The sequence below is a fragment of the Chenopodium album genome, chromosome 8, assembly GCF_948465745.1.
Source record: "Chenopodium album chromosome 8, dcCheAlbu1.1, whole genome shotgun sequence".
NCBI lineage: Eukaryota > Viridiplantae > Streptophyta > Magnoliopsida > Caryophyllales > Amaranthaceae > Chenopodium > Chenopodium album.
Genome location: NC_137841.1, coordinates 51,299,175 through 51,322,804, shown reverse-complemented (window position 1 = coordinate 51,322,804; position 23,630 = coordinate 51,299,175). Strand labels below are relative to the sequence as shown.

The 23,630-nt window shown below is 34.8% G+C and overlaps 1 pseudogene; it reads left to right on the top strand.

Annotated features, from left to right (window-relative positions):
* Positions 1-5,389: 5,389 nt before the first annotated feature.
* Positions 5,390-7,491, top strand: LOC145556113 (pectinesterase 2-like; annotated as a pseudogene).
* The last annotated feature ends 16,139 nt before the right edge of the window (positions 7,492-23,630 follow it).

The window sequence follows — 23,630 nt, the reverse complement described above, 5'->3', positions numbered from 1 at the left end:
GAAGGAGCTGCAGCACTAAGCCTGGGTAGGGCACCTAAAACAACACTCTGAGATACCCCAGGGAGAAAGCTGTTCCACATCACAGCTGTCATCTCAGTCGGGAAGTCTACCCGATACATCTTCAAGTTAGTCGGCCTCTTGGCCTTCTCTGGCCTGATGATCTCGCGGGGAATGCCTTGCACGAAACCAAGCTGGCGCACCACTCTATCAGGCATGTACGGCTCAATGATGTTACGGTACTGGATGCAGCCAATGAATAAAGTGGGGGGCACTCGTAATGCAGGATCAGCTCCGTACGGTAGCCAGTTCACCTCACGGTCAGTAAGCGCATCAATCCTAGTACGAAAAGCTAACAGGCGCTCCAGGTTCTTGCTAGGACATCCCGCTCCAACATCCCAAGCAGACGCACGAGGCATTTGAAGGTCCCGGGTCAAGGTACCCTGCTGTGGCCGAAAGCACGGAAAGTACTCGTAAATCCACGCTTGCAGAAGCGTGAGATAACCAGCAATCGAATCAGCACCTTTCTGTGATGTCGTGCCCAGTTGCCGATACAAGTAGGCCAGTGCAGCTGTTCCCCAAGCATACTCATTAATAGGGACATCCGTGTGACATAGCTCATGGAGGAAGGAAGGATGCGTACGGTTACCACTCTTGTCTACAAACAGTGTACGTCCAAGAACTAACCACAAGTATCCATGAAGCTGCTCACTAAAATCCCGGTCAACCGCCAATGTCGACTCAAAAATCTTATCAGTCAACACCCCACTACCCTGCCAAATGGTCTTTGTGCCGCAAACCTCAGACAGATCATCTGGAGTCATATCCATGGTGACCGAGCACGCGTCTCGTAACACGTCCGTGCTAGGAGTAGTGGTCACCATATTGCCTGCAACCCGTAACCCAAGTATGTTGTACACGTCGTGCAGCAAGATCGTAATCTCCCCAAATGGCATGTGAAAGATGTTCGTATCTGGCTGCCACCTCTCAACAAAAGCAGAAATCAACGGCTAATCAAGTCTCTTAAACATCAGGCCGGGCAAGTGAGACAACCAACTAGCATCAATCGCTGCAAGGTCCTCCACAGATTGACGACCTCGCCAAGTGAACAAGTTAGAACATAACTTTGTCCTACTCAAACAGCGCAAAACACTACGCTCCTGCTCCATCCAGATATACCGTGCCACGTGACCGCCAAAACTAGGGATAACTGACCCATCCTCAGGCCCACCCGGCATCGGTTCCTGCACTAACCATGCCTCTGCAGAGCTGGAAGTAGGCTGACTCGATCCACTACCAACAAATCTCCCAAACTGACCCCTATATACCATATGGAAATCCTGAGGGTCCTGTTCTTCATCCCGGTCACCAGCATGACTAGCCGAACATTCGTCTTCCTCGTCAGATATGGGTGCTCCACTTGTAGAGTACAAGGGCCGACTACTACCAGACTGTTGGTCTCTCGACCAACCACTAGTAGACCCGTATTGCTGCTGCTCGGGCTGAAGCGGTGAAGATCGAGATGTCTGTCTCCTAACAGACGCATTCAGACGTCGTGATATTGCATGTCGAGCACCAGAACCCTCGATCTACATAAAATAAAAAAATAATCCGATTTTAGTAATAATAATAATAATAACAATAATAATAATAATAATAATAATAATAATAATAATAATAATAATAATAATAATAATAATAATAATAATAATAATAATAATAATAATAATAATAATAATAATAATAATAATAATAATAATAATAATAATAATAATAATAATAATCATAATAAAAACAATAACAACAAATAAACTTAACAACAACAACAATAACCATAATAACAACAACAACAACAACAACAACAACAACAAATACAAATTAACAACAACAAATAAACTTAACAACAACAATAACTAACAACAACAACAACAAATTAACAACAACAACAATAACCATAATAACAATAATAATAACACTAATATCAACAACTATAATACTAATCATAATTAAAAATATTAATAATAGTACTACTAATAACAATAATAATACTAATCATATTTTTAAACAACAACATCAACAAAAAAAAAATTAAACAACAACAATAACCATAAAAACCCTAATATCAAATTAGTTTAATAATAATACTAATCATATTTTTAAAAATAATAACACTAATGATAATAATAATAATAATAATAACAATAATAATAATAATAATAATAATAATAATAATAATAATAATAATAATAATAATAATAATAATAATAATAACAATAATAATAATAATAATAATAATAATAATAATATCAACAATAATAATAACAATAATAATAATAATAATACTAACCATAACACTTCAAAATAACAACAAAAATAACAAAATCCAAAAAAAAAAAAAACAAATTAACAACAACAACAATAACCTTAACATTAATAATAAAAACCTAATATCAACAAAATAATAAAAATTATCATATTTTTAAAAATAATTACATTACAAAATATACTAACCATAATAATAACAACAACAATAATAATAATATCAACAATAATAATAACAATAATCACCATAACACTTCTAAATAACAAAAAAAAAAACAAAATCCAAAAAAAAAAAAAATTAAAATTAACAATTTTATTAATGGGCAAAAAAAAAAAAAAAAAAAAAAAAAAAAAAAAAATGGAACTTCCGCCCAAAAATTCCGGAAGTTCCATGGAGGATCCGCCTGGAATTTCCGGATCCTCCATGGAACATCCGGAATTTCTGGGCGGATGTCACTTCCGCCCAAAAATTCCGGATGTTCCATGGAGGATCCGGAATTTCCAGGCGGATCCTCCATGGAACTTCCGGAATTTTTGGGCGGAAGTTCCTGGGATCCGAAATTAAAAAAAAAAAAAAAAAAAAAAAAAAAAAAAAAAAAAAATTACCTCTTCGCCACCATCGCCGCCGCTGCCACCAGCGCCGCCGAAGCTCCTCCCTCCGAATCTCAGCCTAATCCGCCTCGAATCACCCATTTTCTTTTGTGTTTATGATGATTTTTGTTTTTTTTTAAAATGAAGAAAAATTTTTGAATTTTTTTTTTTAAAATAGAGTGTTTTAGAGAGTTAGAGAGTAAGAGAGTTAGAGAGAGAAGTAAGAAAGTGAGAAATGTTGGTCGGGAAGGAAAAAACCGTATTTATATATTAGGGGTAAAATTGAAATTTCAAGACAAAAAGGGAGCGTTACCCGGTAAAATGGGAGCGACAAATAACAACACCCTATCAAAATTGATGGGGTTGGTTTAATACCTGAGTCCTCCCTCTTCCCCTAGCTCTTCCCCTGCCTTGCCCTGAACCTCTTTCCATGCCATGCCCTGTTCCTCTCTCCCTGGCTTGGCCTCTTCCAGCACAGGACTCAGCTGTAGTTGAGCCCCTACCTCAAACTAAAGCTTGGCTTACTGCTCTAGCCCAAATTAATGGAGTTCAACTTCAGCTTGCACCGTTCTCCAGAGCACCCAATTTTGTCCTTTTTCAATTACAATCGGGTTGGTGGGAATAGTTGAATGAGCTTAGAAAAGAAGTTGAGCTTCTTTAATGGAGTTCGTAGAGAGGAAGAAATAAGGAGAGAGAAAATTGAATGAGAGGGGGTTCTTTGGGTAGTTGGGTAATTAATGCCAGGTAGGCTACTTTAGGAGGGAATAATAAAGTCAAGAGTTAACATTGACCACCACAATAAGTTTTAGCCGGTTTCCAGTAAATGGTCCTATTTATGGAAGATGGGGGTAAAAGGTCATATTATTCGGAAATAAACCAAAGGTTATCTTATTTATGGAAGCTGTTTGAAAGGTCATAATATTAATGACAACTTTTCCTTTAATTTATGTAAATTTAAATTTGTATGGAGATATAGTTCTAAACTAAAAAAAATTATAAGTACCATCAGCACAAATGATAACAATGTCAATTGTTATGAAATTCAAATTCTTGACTAATACAACTTAATTAACAGAATAAATTAAACTATTTATATATACAAACAAAAAAAAAACAAAAGTGATCGAAACATTTAATCTACTTTAACTTGCATAACCTATTCTCACTATGAACTCTAACTATCTAGCTTTGTTATTCACTACAGAAACAAATTTTCAAAGGTCACCATAAGAAAAAGACACAAAATAAATTTAGACACAAAAGAAAAAAAACACATTTCTAAATAAACTTTTAGTCCATTGACATGTTAATAATGAATAGTTAGTAACAAATATCAAAGGTTATATGTAATTAGGTACATTAAATTTGGTGATATTATTTCTGCATACTTATTCCATCTCCTTTGAAATAAGGTTTTATAACTTGCGAAATATATGAGAAAAGGCTAACCATTGTTGGTTGGAAAAAAAAAAAGTAAATCGAACTACTAACTAATACTACCTCCTTTTCTTTTTAGTTGACACGTATTCTTTTTTAGGATGTTATTTTTAGTTGACACGTTTCCATTTAGGGTAATTTTTTTACCTTACATTTACAAGCTACCCCACTTTCTTTTTCATTCTCTCTCACTCTCTCTCCTCTCCTTAATATATGTGCCTATATCAAACGCGTTTACTAAATAGAAACGGAGTAAGTATATAAATTTGGGTAGTCTCTTACGTTTCGAGAATTCTACTACAAATTCATGCTCCCTTAGAAGTTTGCTTATGATCTTCGGATGAATTAAATTGTCCTTAGTAGTCATTACCTTAATCCTCCCTTGAGTGTCTAGCTCCATCCAATAATAAATGACCACTACATTTTTTAAAGTCTTCAAGTCGGATTCCTTGCTTTATATTAAAAGTAGCTATTATTATCTTAATTTTTATTATGCTGTCTAACCTCCTTTAGCTTATATGTATGAAGGTAACCATATTATCCTTTTAAAAATTATTTCTTAAAAAAAATCTTTAATTTACAATAAATAAAATTATAATAGGTTATAACTTCTACAAAGCATGTTAAAAGCTATTAAAGTTAGTAAAAGGTTACCCACATCTCAACGACCTAAAAAAAATGTTTTACACCACTTGTAACCAAGTTATTTTAATTTATTGTAATATATTGAAATTTTAGATTAAAAAAATTAAGATACTAAGTAAATGAAAAAGAAAATAGTTTAAGAGGTAGGGGTTGGATAAAAATAATAAAAATATTCTAATTATTTTTAAGGATTATATTAATTAAACAACTTTCATATATTTCAATCAATCTGAGTTATTAACATCCTTCTTAATATTTAGAAGCGTGTTTATTTTAAGGAATACACCTCCTAATTTTAATGCTTCTTTCATCGCCCCATTTTTTTGGTGAAGAACCTTTTTTTGCTCAATTTGGTTTTCTCTATCTTCATCTTATATAAAAGGCAACTTTTGTTTAAAGGAATGAAACAAAAACAATAAAAATAAAGTAAAGGTAGAGAAAAAAGAAAAAAATAAATAAAAATGGCAAGACAAGTTTGCATTATTTCTGCAAGTTTACTTCTTATTAGCTTATCAATTACATGTACTGCACAAACACAGATTCCAGCAAATAAAGGCGAAATAAATACATGGTTTCAAAATGTAATCAAACCAATGAGGTATACAAACTACCGGTAAAGAATAATTGATTTTATTCTTATTTACATAATTATTAACGGTCAAAATGTCTTTGTATACTCATAAATTTCTTGACAATAGTATTAACTAGTTTGTCCGTGTATTCTATAACTTTGGCGCTGTTACATATTTTGTTATGGTGCAATATTCTAAAGTAACATTTATTTCTTTAAGTCAAGACTGATAATTATATATCATTAGTTAATAATTAAATAAGAGAAATAATTATTAGAGTGAAGTATATTCTAAAGAAGACCCTATACGAAGACTTTAATTATTTATATCTTTTTTATAAACTTGAGAATTTTATATTACTTTATTAAATGTATAAATATCTTTCTATGTTAAAATTTCAATTATAACTTTTCTATTTCATTTTATGTTTTTTGGCAGCCAAATAAATGGAACACTAGATCCTAGTTTAATGGAAGCCGAAAACACTGGGGTCGAAATCATTGAAGTTAGCCAAGATGGAAAGGGAAAATATAAAACAATATCTGATGCTGTAAATCATGTTAAAATAGGAAATACTAAACGTGTTATCATAAAAATTGATCCCGGTGAATATAGGGAGAAAGTAAAAGTTGAAAGATTTAAGTCATTTGAACATTTTATGGGACAGATCCCAAGAATGGACCAATAATAATTTTTGCTGGAACAGCTGCTGAGTATGGGACTGTAGATAGTGCAACATTGATTGTGGAGTCTGATTACTTTGTTGCTAAAAACATTATTATTTCGGTATGCAACTCTTATTCTTCATCCCTTTTATTTTTTTTTTTATTATATTTTTACAGAGTATTACTTTGTTTATTTATTTATTCATTATATTTTATTGTTATCTCGAACTAATAATCTAAAAATTAAAAATATACATAAATATTTAATTTAATTTTGATTATAATTAAATATTCATACATTAATTATAAAATAATATATTATATGGAATTAATGGGAAGTAATTTTACCATTATTTGACATATAAGTAAAATTCTAAGTTATTCGAGGAAAACCAACTTATTGTTCACAAAATTGTTATTGTAGAACTCTGCTCCAAGGCCGAATGGAAAGAAGAAGGGCGAGCAAGCTGTAGCGTTGAGAATATCTGGTGATAAAGCTGCATTTTATGATTGTAAATTTACAGGATTTCAAGATCAGATACAGTTTGTGATGATAAAGGCAAACATTTTTTCAAAGATTGTTATATTGAAGGAACTGTTGATTTTATCTTTGGCGCAGCTAGATCTTTATATTTGGTATAACAAATTTTTTGCATGCTTTAACTAATAACATATATTCAGTTTTATAACTTTATTATAATTTATTAATGTGCTTGATCACAAACTAATAAAAAAGTATCATATACAGAATACCGAGTTGCATGTTCTATCGGGTGATAATGAAGCAATGATTGTAGTTTGTAGCTCATGCAAGGAAAAATCCAAGTGAAGAGGGTGGATACTCATTTGTCCATTGTCCAGTTACTGGAACAGGTGGTCATGCAGTCTTAGGCAGAGTATGGTTTGAAGCAGCTCGAGCTATATACTCTTATTGTACCATTAGTGATGTTATTAAACCCGAGGGCTGGTCCGACAATAACAAGCCACAAGCACAAAAGTAAATTAACCATTTCATGTTTCATTTTTTTCTCAAATTATACACTTTAAATCAGTTTGACAAGTGATCTAATGATGGAGTAAGTTTTTAATATTTTGTGTGTAGGACAATTTACGTTGCAGAGTATATGAACACGGGTCCAGGCGCATCACTTGCCAAAAGAGCTCCATTTACTAAGAAGTTGACAGCTGTAGAAGCTACAACCTTTATCAGTTTGGAGTACATAGATGCAGGCAAATGGCTACTTCCACCTCCCAAATTGTGAAATTTTATAATTTCATGACAAAAAGTATAAAATAGATTTATATTAACAATGCTAGAGAAATCTATAAAAGCATCTGTATAATGAATGATGCGTGCTTTATAATCAAGTAGATGTATAAGCTTTAATACAACTAAGTTTGTAATATAGCTATTACATAGTAACATAGTTAATTAAAAATAGTAGTTTTTTTTTTTTAATTATTATTTTTTGATTTTTTTATTTTTGATTTTTTTTTTTTTTTGGAAATTGTTTAAATTTTCCTATTGAACAAAATTACGGGGAGATTTAAATTATGTAATACTTATACATTAAGATTATTTTGTTTATGATTTCCATTATTATAGCCTCGATTTTGTAGTATGGGTGTTTCACATGATCATATGCATTGATTATTAGGGTGTTTTATTGTAACAATAATTTACTTCAAAGAGATTGTTTGATTTCTTGTGCGATGAGTACATAATTGTTAAAATATGATTAAATATATATATTAAATTTGGAAATAATTTGAGTTATTACAATTCCAATTACTCCATCCGTATTTGAATAATGGGTCCACTTTCCATTATCGGTCGCATTTTAAATATTTCTCAATTTGTACTTTTGAAAATTTATAAAAATATTATTATTTTCCTCCTCACTAGTTGTCCCCACATTTGTTTTTATATTTTTAGGTTCTGTCTCCTCCCCACTATACCCACTATTTCCTTTTGAGATTTTTTTAAGTGTATTACCTATACCCCACTTTAACAACAAATTATTGTATTATATTTTTCCTCCTATACTTTGTGCCTAAAATATGGAGGGAATACAATATAGCCACAAAAGACTCATTTACAGGTAAATTTTATCTTAGAATTCAAAAGAATAAAATTCAGATAGAAATGTTGTCGGTTGTTATTAAGTATGAAGGAGATTCTTATTGAAATTGCACTATTGATAGTCATTTATCTTTCCCATAAGGATTTTTTAATTCTAAAACTACCTATTAAATATAGACTTTTGGAAACATTCCATTAAAAAACTTTTACATTTTCTCACACAAAAAAAAATATAAAAAACAATAACAACAACCACCTAAAAAAAAAAGGTTTGAGTAGCATTACCCCACAAATGAATTTCATCAACAATTCTGTTTGTGAGGCTCACTTCTTGATTTCTTTTTATATATCATGGGAAAAATATTAATTGTACGTCCAATATGTAGCACCGTACCAAATGTTTTTATACACTTTATCAATTAATTTACTAATATATAAATTTTTTTTTGGATTGCTTTTATTAATTGTGTAGTTTTTAGAGTGATTATATTTTATTAAAAGACTTTTAAGTAAAGTCAAGTCAATTTTCTTATTTAAATTTTAAAGCCAACTCTTCCTAGTTTTAGTAGGAGAAGAAAATCCTTTCTACTACCTTCGTTACTTTTTAGATGCATCAAAGTGATAAATTTAGAATCCTAGGTGAAAAATCTTCAGAGCTGATTAGTAAAATAAAAAGTATGTGATTAAGTGAGGAGAGAGATATTGGTGATTATTAATAATCCACCATAAATCACCCTTTCCTTTTTTAGAGGACAAATTAATTCTTCCATTTAAATTATGCCCCACCACCCCCAAAACCCACCATATATCACCACCACCAAAACCACCCCACCACCCCCAAAACCCACCACTACAAAAACCCACCCTCAACAGCCCACTGCCATCAAACGTCGAAGACCCCACAAATCACGCCGAAAACCCTACCAGCTCACCACCACATGAATCCTCCTTATCTCACCATTTGACTACCTAGTCAAAGCGAATATTGTTTATTTATTTCTTGTTCCTTTGACGAATTTTGAACAAAAAAGAATAATGAAATTCGTTGTAATGTACTCTTTTGTGATTCTTGCTTGTAAATAAAATTAGCTAACTTTATTTCAGGTATCACGTTGCATATATTGTTTGGTAATGAAATTAGGGAGAGCTAGTGGAGGTCGCACTAGGGCTAGGATTGCGATTCTTGTAAAAAAAAAAAAACATTTTCCTAGTACCCTCGCTCCCGAACTCATTTCTAGTACTAGTGGGTAAACTTATGATTCATACTAATTATCCCTTGAACTCTATGTGGGACAAAAAGTATGACTGAAGTCTAGTTTCTCTCTCTTCATTACATTTTCTCTCTCCTCCTTCATAATCGTTGTCTTCCTGCGAATTCGTTTTTATAATCTCTTCTCCTGAACGATTATGGTTGAATTTGCGACTCTCATCTATGATTCTGCCTACATAACTTTGCTTCTGATCTCGGAAATTCATCGATAAAGAACTTAATTGTATGTTATCTTCAAATTAGCTCCTTGTTAAATAGATCTTTTTCTAATTAGGTTAATTTTTTTTGCTCAAAAATCAGGTATGATGTGCAATATCATAAGTATTGTAGATTTTATTTAGTTGTACCATAATTTAAAATGCAATTTTTTTATTTATTTTGTTTTGCTGATTTTTTTTGAGTGAATTTTGGAACTTGATTTTGTGGTAATGCCTTAATTCATTCTAATTATTATGTAAGTTAATTACTGTGAGATTATTCACACTTCAATCTATTCATATTGTTCTATACTTTGTTGAATTTTTTGTTGCCTTATTATTTCACCTTCGAACAAGTGTATAATTTCGATAGAGGATTCGGAATTATTAGAAAGCTAATTATTCAATGAGGTCAAGTGATCAGAATGCCTGGGTGGAGGCCGCTTCCGATCGGTAATATTAATGAGTAGTTAATATTAAAGCTTAATCTTGACTAAACCCTTTGGGTCACACCCAAGCAACTAACGAACCGATGCAACAAATTACTTCGGAGGGAATTAATGAGTCACCCAAGTAATAAATATTTAGATATCGGAAATTCGAGCTTGGAGTATCGAATCCGAGCGTCGAAAGTGAAGCCAAAATTTAGGAATTTGCAAGACGGGAAAAAGCTTCAAGTAACAATTAAAACCCTAGCCACACGAAAGGCTGGGGAAGCGCGCCAAATAAAAGTGTGCCACGTGGCAGCACACGTGGTAGCAACCACGTTAGCAGCCGCCAAGTGGCAGCGTACCACGTTGGCAGCCGCCGCCAAGTGGCAGCATGCCACGTTGGAAGCCGTCGCCAGGTGGCAGCGTGCCACGTTGGCAGCGCGCCACGTGGCATGGCCTCGTGGACCAAGGTTGATGATCATGAACACGGGCCAAAATGTAGTGGCCCAACCGAACCCAATTTGGGGCTCAAGGTTGGGTGACACATGGTTAGCTCACAATGCATGTGAGTTGCCTTAGGGAGCCAGTGAGGAAGTGGTCCTCACCTAACCATGTGACACTTGTTACTTAGTTATTCCTTGGTTTATTTAACTAAGGATTGAATTCACTTATCTTTCCATGTGGGATGTTTTTGTGAAAAAGTCCCACATTAAAAGATGAGTGGAATTCACAAGGAAGCTTTCCTTATAAATACCCAAGGCTTTCCTTGGGATTATTCACTTGAGTAAGTGTTGAAAAAGGCATCACCATTGTGAAAATCATTGGACACAATTATTTACTCGGGTTTAGGGCGGGCTTAGCTAGCTCCTAGGCAATAGACCGTTTTCGGTGCTCGGGTTGCGGGTAGATTTCGTTGGAGGTCCTCGTGTGATCGGGGCTAAGAACTTTTAATGTAAGAGATCAATTAAGTGAGCGAAGCACGCAACAAAGGTATTAATTTCTTACTTAATCTTGTGTTTAAGTTATTTATGCTTTATGGTTATAATTATTGTGAGTTTAGTTTTGGGTCGGGTTTCTTTCTGCGGAGGGTCGGAGTCACCGAAACCTAACAGTGGTATTAGAGCCTTGCTCATTTATTTTTAAAATAATATTTTTCAAGGTTTTTTATAGCTTAATTTTTCTGGTTTTAAGTTGCTAATTATATTAGTAGTTCGATTTTATTATTTTTAAACCTGTAATATAGCTGATTTTAGCCTTGAACCCTGATTTTCGCCCAAAAATAGTGAATTTTTGGTGGAAAAGACGATCTAGAAATGCTTTTACCCTCTAACACGTTGATTTTAGCAAAAAAAAACGACAAGAAATGCACTTTTCGAGGGATTTTCGTTTTGACGAAAAAAATTAAGTCTTTCTAACCTTGTAATTTATTGCATATTTATGGTGGTTATGTATTTGGTTCTTTCCTTAATTTATATACAATTTTAAACCTCTTTAAGCATGGTTACTTTGTAGAAATTGGTGCTTGAAAGTTTGGTTTTATTTTTCACATAATTGCAAATTAATTGCATCAAGTGTGAAAAGTTTGTTCTTTGTTGCTTCCAAGTACTAAAGATTCAATCTTTTTTTCTTTAATTGCTTTATGTGATTGAAACTTTGAGTTACTAAATTCCATAAATTTTTGATTGAACTTTTTATTTAATCATGTGTTAAATTGATTGGAATCATAAAGTTTTAATCTTGTGATAGTAATTTCATTTGTCTTCATATTGGAAGATATAATTTTTCATGGATTCACAAGTGTTAAAGTTGGAATTTTTATATTGAACTTTTTGTTCATATTTTCAACTCCCTTTTATTTTGTCAAAATCTCATGATTAATTTAAATTAATAGTGAGTTATTGCCCTTATTATTTTATTGCACCAAGTTACACCAATTTTATTAAAGAATGGTTCTTGGAAATAATTTTGGTTGGATGCACTTTTATGAATCTATCTATAACTTTATACTAAAGGAAAAACCAAGAATGACACATGTCATCTCCTAGTAAAAAAATTTCCTTCCAAAAGGTTTTTTTTTTTTTTGTTTTTTTTTTTAATTTTATTTTTTTGGTCAAAACTTCTTAGAAAAGTTTTTAATACAAAATACAATAATATTATACATTTTCTATTTGATAAGTATATTCCATTTGTACACAATAAAACAAAGATATTATTTTTTTTATACAATATTATGAAATAATATTTTATCATCTATAACTTTGTAATGTAATTCATAGTTATTTTTATTAGTCATGCATATATTATTTTCTCTGTTTTCTTTAGTGTGATAAATTTTTTAATTTTTTTTTTGTAATTAAAGAACTTTCATCCTATTTTGCAATTAGGTATTATTGTTTATAATTAAATAATAGTGTTAAACTAATGATAAGTATTAGGCTTCAAAAAAAAAATGATAAGTATTAAAAATTACCGTGCATAGCACGGGATTTAACCTAGTTTTAATTAAAGATAGACTTGTTTAATTTTGCATTTTTGCTCATTAAATTAGTTCTAAAATTAATTTAGAATTAATTACATGTCACTCAAAAATCGGGTTAGAAACCCGAAGCTATGGCACGCAAGCCGGGGCAAGTGCCTTATTTGACTAGCTAGGCTGCATAGCAGCCCATATGTGGCTGCCAAGTGGGCTGGCCGAAGCTTGGTGCGGCTGTGATTGGCGTGGCTGCTGCTTGTGCGGCACCGTGTCGCACCATGGCAGCAGCATGGGCCGGGGCATTTATTGAGCTTAGTGTTATGTGCGTTGCTTGGTACTTAATAAGGGTAGTATGCGTAGACAGATGAGTTCGTGCAACATGGCAATCAAGGGCCACGAATTGGTGCGTGAAACTTCGCTGATGTGGTCGGTGTAACGCTTAGCGATGTCGTTCCACTCCCACGTTTATTGAGCATGAATCGGTTGTGCGAGTAGTGAGCACTCCAAGTCTTGGTGTTAGGCACTTGGACATTTTAGACTACGTAATTTTTTGCTTAATTTTTCCTTTTAATTATTTTTATTAATTTAATTTGGTTTTAATTATTTTAATAAATGTTGAAAGCTAGGCCTCAGTTATTGAGCGGCATTTGCAAAATTTAATTTTGGCAAATATTTAGGTTTAGCGGCTTAACTAATTGGATTAATTAAGATGGATGCAGAATTTAGTGGAAGCTTCAATTATTAGTTGCGCTAAATTACATAATCAATTAAACAACTTTGACTAGTTTTAATTAGGAATGTTAATTGGATTAACGACCTAAATTAGGTACTAGTTTACGCGCATTTTATGCATTATTGTTATTTTTTTATCATTGTATAGTGCATGGGCCATTCACAATAGTGAATATATGAATGGAATGTATATTCTCTCACAATTTTTCTAAAACGGCAACTAGTGGGGTCCGATTAGGATAGAAAATACGAACTGCATTCGGTGATATATTTTTGTAAATATAAATACGGTCTGCGAACTGTTGAGTATTTTTGTACAGTAATATTTAGATTAGTCCTAATCTTAGATACTAGTATTTTCATAATTATGGTCATGTCTTTAAGATGGAGGTTTTTGGAAGACGAAGCCATTAAGTTGCAAAAGTCATCCCTGGAAGACTTTGAAGACTCAAGGGGTCATGCTAGTTGCGTTTCTCCAAACTCAGTCAAACTGGGGGCTTCTGTAGACACCCATTTGTGTCTCCCCAAAACCAAACCCGGTGATGAGTACCTTTCACGTCGAATCATAATCGAATGAGGTGAAAGTGTGGAATGTTTAGTGTTGCGGATAGTTTTAATTTCTTTTCTTTTCTCTCTATTTTTGCAAACCTATTTTAATAAAACAGTCAACCCAATTTGGTTGGTCCATGGTATGGGTCCAATAATGGTGTAGTTGGATGGGGCTTGAAAAGGGCTTTCCAACGATATATTATAAGCCCAATTCCGATGAATATTGAGGAAGTTATGGCCAAATTACTAAAATGGGCCCGGTTTGAGCCTTATATGCAGCCCAATGATCTAGAGGAGGGCCTAATATGGATTTATCATTCCTAATGCAATTAGGAATGATTTTAGTCTTCTAGATTCTTCTAGAAGGTTCTTTTCATTCCTAATTTAATTAGCATTGATAAATTGACTTTTGTTGACTTTCTAGAATTTTAATCAGAATAAAAGAGTGTTTTTGAGGAAAATACGATTTTATCCTCCTGTACGGTTGAATTTTATCTGGTTTTAGAAAACGCGTAAAAAGACTGGTTAGCACCTAACGCCAGCATTAGCGCCTGACGCTAAGCTTGGCGCCTGGCTCTAATGTCAGCGTCTGGCGCTAACTTCATTTTTTCACGTCGGAATTCAGGTTTATTTTATTTTTTTATCTTTTTGGCTGATTCTCTCTATAAATAGTCTCTTAAAAATTCCGTTTTCAATCACCAATTCTCATCAATTCTCATCTCTCATCAACAATCTACAAATTCTCTAGCTCTCTAATTCTCTAAAACTTTTTTTTTTCTCTCTTTTCTAAACCAACCTTCATACAAAATTCCGCATTCACAAGACCTAAACACACCTAGCATTGTTCGAAGTTTCCTTCGCCCTAGAAGTGAAAGGTTTTAATTTCTGAGGGTTTGGTCCCAAATATCTCTTTCAATTATTTAATTTAATTGTTGATTATTATTTTCCTTGAAGTTACTAACGTGTGTATTTTGTTATTAGAAAGAGGCACGAGGCATCTAAGTAAGTACTTTAATTGATTTATTGATATTATAATGTAGAAATCATGTCTAGATTGTTATCTTGATTCCTAGTATCATGTTAGGATGCTTTTCTCAATTTAATGTTTAGGGTGACAACAATAAATTCCTAGTATCATGTTTAGGGTAAAGAATATAATGTCAATTATGATTTCTATGATGCCTTTTATTATCTTTCCTAATGGTAACATGTTAGGGTTAAAGCTTTGATTTTTATTGTTTAGTGACATGCTAGGGTTTGTTATTAATCTTGTTAGTATCATTCCTAGGATCTTGCTATTATTATGCTTTATTTTTAACATGATTATGATTATAATTACTATTTATGATGATTATTATTATGTTGCTTGATTATATACTTATTGTTATTGCTTGATCACGCCTTTTATGCATGTTTAAAGGGAATTGGTATTTGTAATCACGCTTAATAAGATAATTAATAATCTTGTTTAGGGTTAACGTGATTATAATTCAAGCGATCACCAATAATAGTTTATTTGTGCATTAATATTCAACCAACGTAGATAAACAGGTTTAGGGTTAATCCTGTTGATTGCATGTTAGTAAGAAAGCGCACATGAATACGATCAGAATAAAGTAGAGGCCTATTATTAAGGCAGGTTCAATCTCTTTTAGGTTGGATTTGTACCTTCATCCCCGAACTACCAGTCATGGTTCCAGACCTATTGGAGTTGACGATCTCCTAGATCTTCAAGGGGTGTAACCTTCACCCTGTGAACGGTTTACAAGTTCCTAAAACTTGTTGGCGACTCTTTTGCTCAATCTTCTTTCCTTTTGGACGCCACCGTACTTTAGTGTATGATCACAGTAAGGGTTCAAGCTAGGGGTAATGCTTGAAATATTCCCTACAGTTTTTGGCGACTCCACTGGGGAGGATTTCTATTTTAATTCCTGAAATTTATTTCGGCAATGATTTAGAATGAGTGGATGAGACTCGAAAAGTTCTAAGTATTTCATGTGCGTAATTTTGATTAACATTATTGTCATATGCATAAAAAATATCTCATTGGAAAGACCATCCGTAATGAGTTAAAACATAGGATTTTTACACGTAGGAAATTTGAGGAATATCTTTCACAACTAGGATCGAAATAATGCTGCGCGAAACTGGAAAATTTTATCGAGCACAGAAAGCTGCTGAGGCATGTAGGAACTAGCGTCAGCGAACAAAGATTAGCGCCAACATTTTGACATAAGCGCCAGGCGAAAGCATCTGTCACCAGGCGCTAAAGCCAAAAAGTGGCGCTGGCCTCTGTTTGCTGGCGCTAAGTTCTTCCAATACCGAGTTAGAAATATGCGTTCTAATTTTGACCAGTTTATAGCACTGTTTGCTCGATCCTACTTCCTGATTGAGTTTTTCGCACTTTTCTGTAACCCATATGTGTTCTACATATGGACATAACCTTCTGGGAATTCATGCTCTATCTACCCGATTGAACTATCTGTGCAACAAAGGGTACATCCGAGAATGTTTAATTCACCAAACCATGGAAGCGAGTTTTTCTATTCTCGCAGTGTCCCATCCACTCGCGCCAACCCTTCACGGCTAGGCTTCCGCGCGGTGCATCCGGACAATTAACCATGGACCCTCTATTGACTAACCCATATCCCGAACTTTTGAGAACTAGAGCCATGGTTAGTTTGCAAACTCATTGCCTCATGTTGTGCCTACTTGACTAATTGTGCATTTTTGGTTGTGCATACTCTATCTGTTTTTCCTAACTGTTTGTTTGACTTGTGGTAAGATTAAATAAATTAATTTATGACTAAAAGAACTTTGCCTAATTAATTAATTTGAGTAAATAAAGTTTAATATTTAATCAGAGTTGACTTAGTACGACTTTAGGCATACCCTGTAGAGTAATAATACCGAAAACAGTTTCAGATCGACGCTCGAGCAATGGCGCTAAAATTTGAACTGTAGCGCCACTCTGTGGAGTGTAGCGCCTGGCGGCAATCCTATCATCTGGCGCTACACTACAAAGAGAGGCACCAGTCCTGTCGTTATGGCGACAGTTTGGTTTATCGCTCGGGTCATCACTTTATGTCTAATTGAGCAGTTTTCCAGTCAATTCGGTTAATTTTTACTGGTAATTATACCTTGTTAAGTCATTAATTGAGTCTAAGCACCAAGTCCCATGGTCTTACACAAGAGTCAAAGCATGTCACTTACACTCACTATATAAAACACACACTAATATACACTTTGACCATGTCTAAGGGAGTCTTGTATGCGCGTTTTTTCCGTCATTTTTTTAGGGGGGTAAGTCGGATGTTAGTCCTCTAAATAAATGAACTTGTTTAAACCCTATACTGAACTCCCAAAAATATATACCTTATTTTTGCCAAAAATATGCACCTATTTTTGTTTTTTATCTTTCAAACCTAAAAGTCAAGGTCAATTTGAGTCAAATAATTAAAACAAAAAATGGTTTAATTTACAGCGCGTGGTCACGAAAAGAAGGGCGTTTAATCAAAGACAATCTATTTATCCAAGTCCAACTTTTCGACAAACCCATAGCTCGTAAGAGGAAAGCTAAGACAATAATGGCAACTCATGAGGAAGTCAATGATCTCTGGAACCAACTGATTACTGTGACTGAGGCGTTAAAGGTTCTAACCCTCAAGATTAATGATCCTGTGAAACAACAACAGCTGGACCTCATGCAAGAGAGTCTGAGCAAACTGTCTAGTGACTACAAGTTTCAAGGGATTAGCTCACAAGGGGTCTCGGTGGACAAGGATCTTCTTCCGCAGAAGATCAATGCCAACGATATCCCGAAATTCAAAGAAACCGATAACCCTTACTTTCATTTAAGAGCCTTCGAAACAATAATGAGTATTAAGGGTATCGACAAAAAAGTGTTCCCCTCTCTGTTCTCACTATCTCTCAAAACCGTTTGCCAGCAATGGTTCTTTTCTCTCGAGAAAGAAAAAACCTCCACTTGGGAGTCCATAGTAAACGCTTTCGTTGATAGATACAAAAGCAATATTCAAGTTGAGACCAACTATGGGGAACTTAAAATCCTCAAGAAAAAGGAGAATGAATGTTTCACCTCCTTCTTTAACAAATGGAGAGAAACCTCAGCTAAGATGATTGAGGTGCCCAGTGAAAAAGAGTCCGTAAGGTTATTCGTCAAAAACCTGCAAGAAAAGTATTCCAAGCATCTCAAATATCAAAATAATCTCCATACCTTCAAGGCCATCTATGATATTGGAATTAATATTGAAGACGACCTGGCTAAGTTGAAAACTGCCAACAATAACTCCAACAGTGGCTAGAAAGGCAAGAAGAACGACAATCCTTCTTCTTCCAAAACCACCCACTCAAACAATGGTAGCACTTTTAACCTAAGTGAAGTCCTTGCTATGAATAATCAAGGACAAAAAAAACCATTTTGGAGGAACTTTACTCCTATTGGTATGAGTTATGACACCGCATTTGACCGATTAAATGCAAAAGGTCTTATAACTCCTGTTGGACCATTTGGGGACCCACCAGTCGAGAAGAGGACGGCTAACTGGAACCCCAATGCCCATTGCAAGTATCATCAAGGTAGGGGCCATCTTACCGACAACTGTTGGAAGCTTAAAGAAGCTATCCAAGACTTAATCGACAACAACAAGCTACCATTGCCCCATGCCAGTAAGAAGCCAAGTATTGATAATGCGCCTCTCGCTCACTCCATGGCCATCTCTGATGAGGAAAACGAGGTTGATCCCTCATCTCTCATCAAACCTGTCGAAGTGATTCATGCTGTCGAAGAAGAGGAAAAGGTCTTTTTCGATGCCATGGATAGCCTCCAAGAATTAGCAAGTAAAGAGGACATACAATTGCTTACATTGTCTATGTTAGCGGGATCAAACTTGCTACATGAAGCTCTCAAAGTTGTGAACAGATTGAACCTTTAATACTTGGAAGCCTAAAAGAGCAACAATTTCACATTTAATGCAATTAGTTTTCAATTATGTGAAAAAAATAAAACCAAGCATTCAAGCACAAATTACTACAAATTAATCATGCCTAAAGAGGTTTAAAATTGCATATAAAATATGCATTGAACCAATTACATAACCACCATAAATATGCAATTAATTTTCAAGGTTAGAAAGACTTAAAATTTTTCGTAAAAACAAAAAAATCCCTCAAAAATAGTATTTCTGATCGTTTTTTGGCTAAAAAACGAGTTCTAAAAGGGGTCAAACCATTTCTAGAACACATTTTCCACCCAAAATTCACTATTTTTGGGTCAAAATCTGGGTTCGGGTCTGAAGATAGCTTAAATACGAGGTTAAAATAGATAATACGAGCTACTAATCTAATTAACAACTTAAACCCGAAAAATTAAGCCATAAAATTCACCTTGAAAAAATATTATGATTTTAAAAATAAACGAGCGTGGCTCCAATACCGCTGTTGGGGTTTGGTAAGTCCAACTTACCGCAGAAACGACCCCGACCCAAAGAACCACTCGCAATTAATAAAACCATAAAGCATAAAAAATAAACATAAACAAATAGAATCGTAATTTACCTTTGAGGCGTGCTTCGCCCTCAAACTCGGACTCTTACTTGAAGCTTTAGCCCCGCTCACACGTGAGCCTGCAACAGTATCCACCTACAAAGGACGAACACCGACTTTTTAGGTCCGCTACCTTGGAGTTAGCAAGGTCCGACCAAAACCCAAGTGATTATATGAGTTCAAAGGTTTCCACAATGGTGATGCCTTTTTCAACTCTCACTCAAGTAAAGAATTCTCAAGTCATGCTTTGGCTATTTATAAGGAAGGATAGCTTGTGAATAGGGATGGCAATGGATCGGATTCGGATCGGGTGGAGCTTCACCCGCATCCATCCATTACTCTAATCGCTCCATCCACATCCATCCGTCATCCGCTTCACCCTTCATCCATATCCGTCCGTCCATCATCCGCGGATGAAACGGGTGGAGCGGATGATTAACGGATGAGTATTAAAGTGGAAAAAAAACTCACATAAACTCTAATTTTCGGTTATTTGTACAATAATTTTTTTATTTTATTAATACAAAATGTAATAATAACAATATATTGTTTGAAAAATTAATTTGCAACAAAAAAAAAAAGTAATTTTCTTGCACATTTCATATTTTATTATTAAAATTCTTGGATTAAAAAATATAATATATGTTAAACGGGTGGGTGGATGGTTAGCGGGTGGAAAAAGTATCATCCACATCCGATCCGACCCATCACCCGCTTCATCCGTCACCCGCTTCTCATCCATTTAATTCGGGTTTTCGTCCATTTATTTATAGCGGGTGGAGCGGGTTCATGGATATCCACTTAATATTGCCATCCCTACTTGTGAATTCCACTCATCTTTCAATGTGGGACTTTTTCACAAAAAGATCCCACATGGAAAGATTGATGAATTCAATCCTTAGTTAAATAAACCAAGGAACAAGTAACAAGTGTCACATGGTTAGGTGAGGATCACTTTCTCACTTAGTCCCCCAAGGCATTTTACAAGCAATGTGAACTAACCATGTGTCACCCAACCTTGAGCCCCAAGTTGGGTTCGGTTGGGATATTTTATTTTGGCCCGTGTCCATGACCCATCGCCCCGGGTCCACGGCCCTTGCCATATGTTTCGCCACCATGGCGCGCTGCCACATGGCACGCTGCCAACGTGGCTGCCACGTGTGCTGCCACATGGCGTTTTGCCATGTGTGCTGCCACGTGGCATGCACATATGGGGCGCACTTTCCTAGCCTTTCGCGTGGCTAGGATTTTACTTGTTACTTGAAGCATTTTCCCGTCTCGCCAAATCCTAAATTTTGGCTCGACATTTGAGATTCTCCGACGCTCGGTTTCGACGCTCCAAGCTCGAATTTCCGACGTCTAAATATTTAACACTTGGGCGACGAATTAATTTCTTCCCAATTAATTTGTCGAGTCGGTTCGTATATTTGCTAGGGTGTGACTCGAAGAGGTCAGTCAAGATTAAGCTGTAATATTAATTATACATTAATATTACTGATCGGAAGCGGCCTCCACCCAGGCATTCCGATCACTAACTTAACCTTGCTGAATATATTAGCTTTCTAATAATTCTGAACCCGCTATAAAAATAAAACACTTGTTCGAAGGGCACCATTCCTTTAAGAGAGATGATGTTTTACTTTATAACAAGTTAAGAGGGTCATGACTTCAGCTTTGAATTGAGATCCCTGATCACTAATCAGTTCATGTGGAACTCCATATCTACAAAATATGCTTCGTTCGATAAACTTTGTGACATGTTTAGAAGTGATATTCACGTACGAAGCAACTTCAATCCACTTGGTAAAGTAATCGATGGCTACTACTACGTACTCGTGCCCTCCTGCTCCTATTCGAGATTTTTTACCAATTATGTCAATTCCCTAAGTTGAAAAAGGCCAAGGGAAAGTGAGGTTGTATAGTTCGGATGGTGGATAGTTTTGTAAATTAGCAAACATTTGGCACTCTGGACATTTTTTGACATATTGTATGCAATCATGTTCCATAGTGGACAAAAAGTACCCTTGTTGTGAAATTATCTTTGCAACATTTTACTATTCATGTGAAGTCCACAGACACCTTTGTGAGTATCTTCCATAAGGCGTGTGGACTCGGGTTGGTCTATACATGATAAGCTTTGACCATTAGGTCCATTTTTGCATAATTGACCGTTTACTAGACCGTATTGTGCCACAAGTATTCTTAAGGCTCGTTGGTCATTCAATGAAATATTTTTAGGGTATGTTCCATGGGTAATATATTAGAGGATATGTTCATACCAATGATTATCTCCTTTAATGTCATTTATTTCCTCTATTGCGTTGTAATTTGATTGTTCTTCTCTTCTATCAACGCATAATGGCATCATATTTAAGTGATCTAGAATGTTGATCATTGAGGCTAATTTTGCTAGCGCATTATGTAGGCATCTTTCAAAGTGCGCCTACGTTAAAGCATGTGTGAATATGCTTGGCACTCATAGGAAGTGGGAATTGACATATACGATTAGGGACAAGGAAATTAGGGAGCCGCCAACAAGTTTTTAAGGAACTTGTAAACCGTTCACGGATCATAAAAGGCAACCACGATAAAGGGACAAAGAAGACAACAACAATTGACCCGTGAAGGTTACACCCCATTCATAATCCATGAGATTACTAACTCCATATGGTTCGGAACCACGAAAGGAGGATCGGGGATGATGGTACAAAGTGAGTCATGGAGTCACATTCGCCCGTATTGAGCTCTACTCGATTCATATAGTGAAAAGCATTCCCGTGATCTCAAAAGCATACAAACAGAGATTTAATTCGCTCCAAACTACTATTAAGCTAAATTGTTTGAATATTAATGCAACATATAATTCTAAAATATTAGTGATCACTTTAATTAATCAACAAGATTAAAAAGGAAACTAAACCGGTCGTCCAAATTATCTTATTAGGCGTGATTTTCAATTACATATTCCCTTTAAACATGCAACATGGTGATCAATAAATATAATAGAATAAACATTAATATTGGAAGCAATTTAACAATAATTCCAACAATATAAAATCGTTAGAAAAATAATAGAAATAAAAGGAACATAATTCTTACTTTGATTTTGTTTGCTTGCAACTACAAAATAATAAACGAGTTAGTAATTTCAAGGAAATAATAATAAAACAATAATTAAATTAAATTAAGTAAAGTAGAGTTGATTTGGGGCCAAACCCTCAAATAGCTCTACCTTTCTCGCCTTGGCTTAAGGACATAACCACGAGTAAAGTATGGACTCCTTGGAGTGCTTGAAGAAGGAATTTTGAAAGAAGAAGGGTAGGCTAATGTTTAGGATAGAGCATAGAAGAGAGAAAATAAAGAATTAATTGATGCCCCGTACATAAAAAATAAGGGGGTATTTATAGAAAAAATGTGCTGAGGGAACACACGGAACCCTAAAAAGATAAAAACCCTAAAAAAATATACCGCGACACGGCAAAGTGTACCGTGACACGGAAAATCCCACCGTCACGCCCGTGCGATCTGGGTGGCGCGCACATGCTCTTCGGGGTTTCATCGGTTGTTCTCGAGGCTTCACGCATTTGCTATGAGCTTTGAATGAGCGCGCAATATGATGTTGATGAACACTAAGAGAGGAAATTTCTAGAGCACTTGACAGTGGGTTCAACATCACTCCTTCATGAGGGTGCGGCTTGAGATCGCAAGAGCTAGAATTTGGAGAATCCACTTCCTTGCATCTTGAGCTTTCCTATTTCCATGAGCTTTCTCCAAAAGCATCTTCCGCCTTATTAATCCATCCATATCAAGACCCAAACCCCGTAAAATACCTACAACCACGAAAAGAGAACAAATAAAGGGGAAAAGACTAGAATAACCATCAAAATGCACAAAACCACAAAATAAGAGAGAATAGGTAAAACAAAGAGGAAAAGAATGAAACTAAGCATTTATTAAGAAGGAAAGCTATGAAAAGAAGGTAAAACAACGGAAATACTCATCAAATGGGTTCCATTTATAACACTTATCACTAGCCGACGTAGCTAAGGAACTTAGCTATGCTTGTACCTAGCCACAAAGTTCCTCACTAGAACACACATTAAC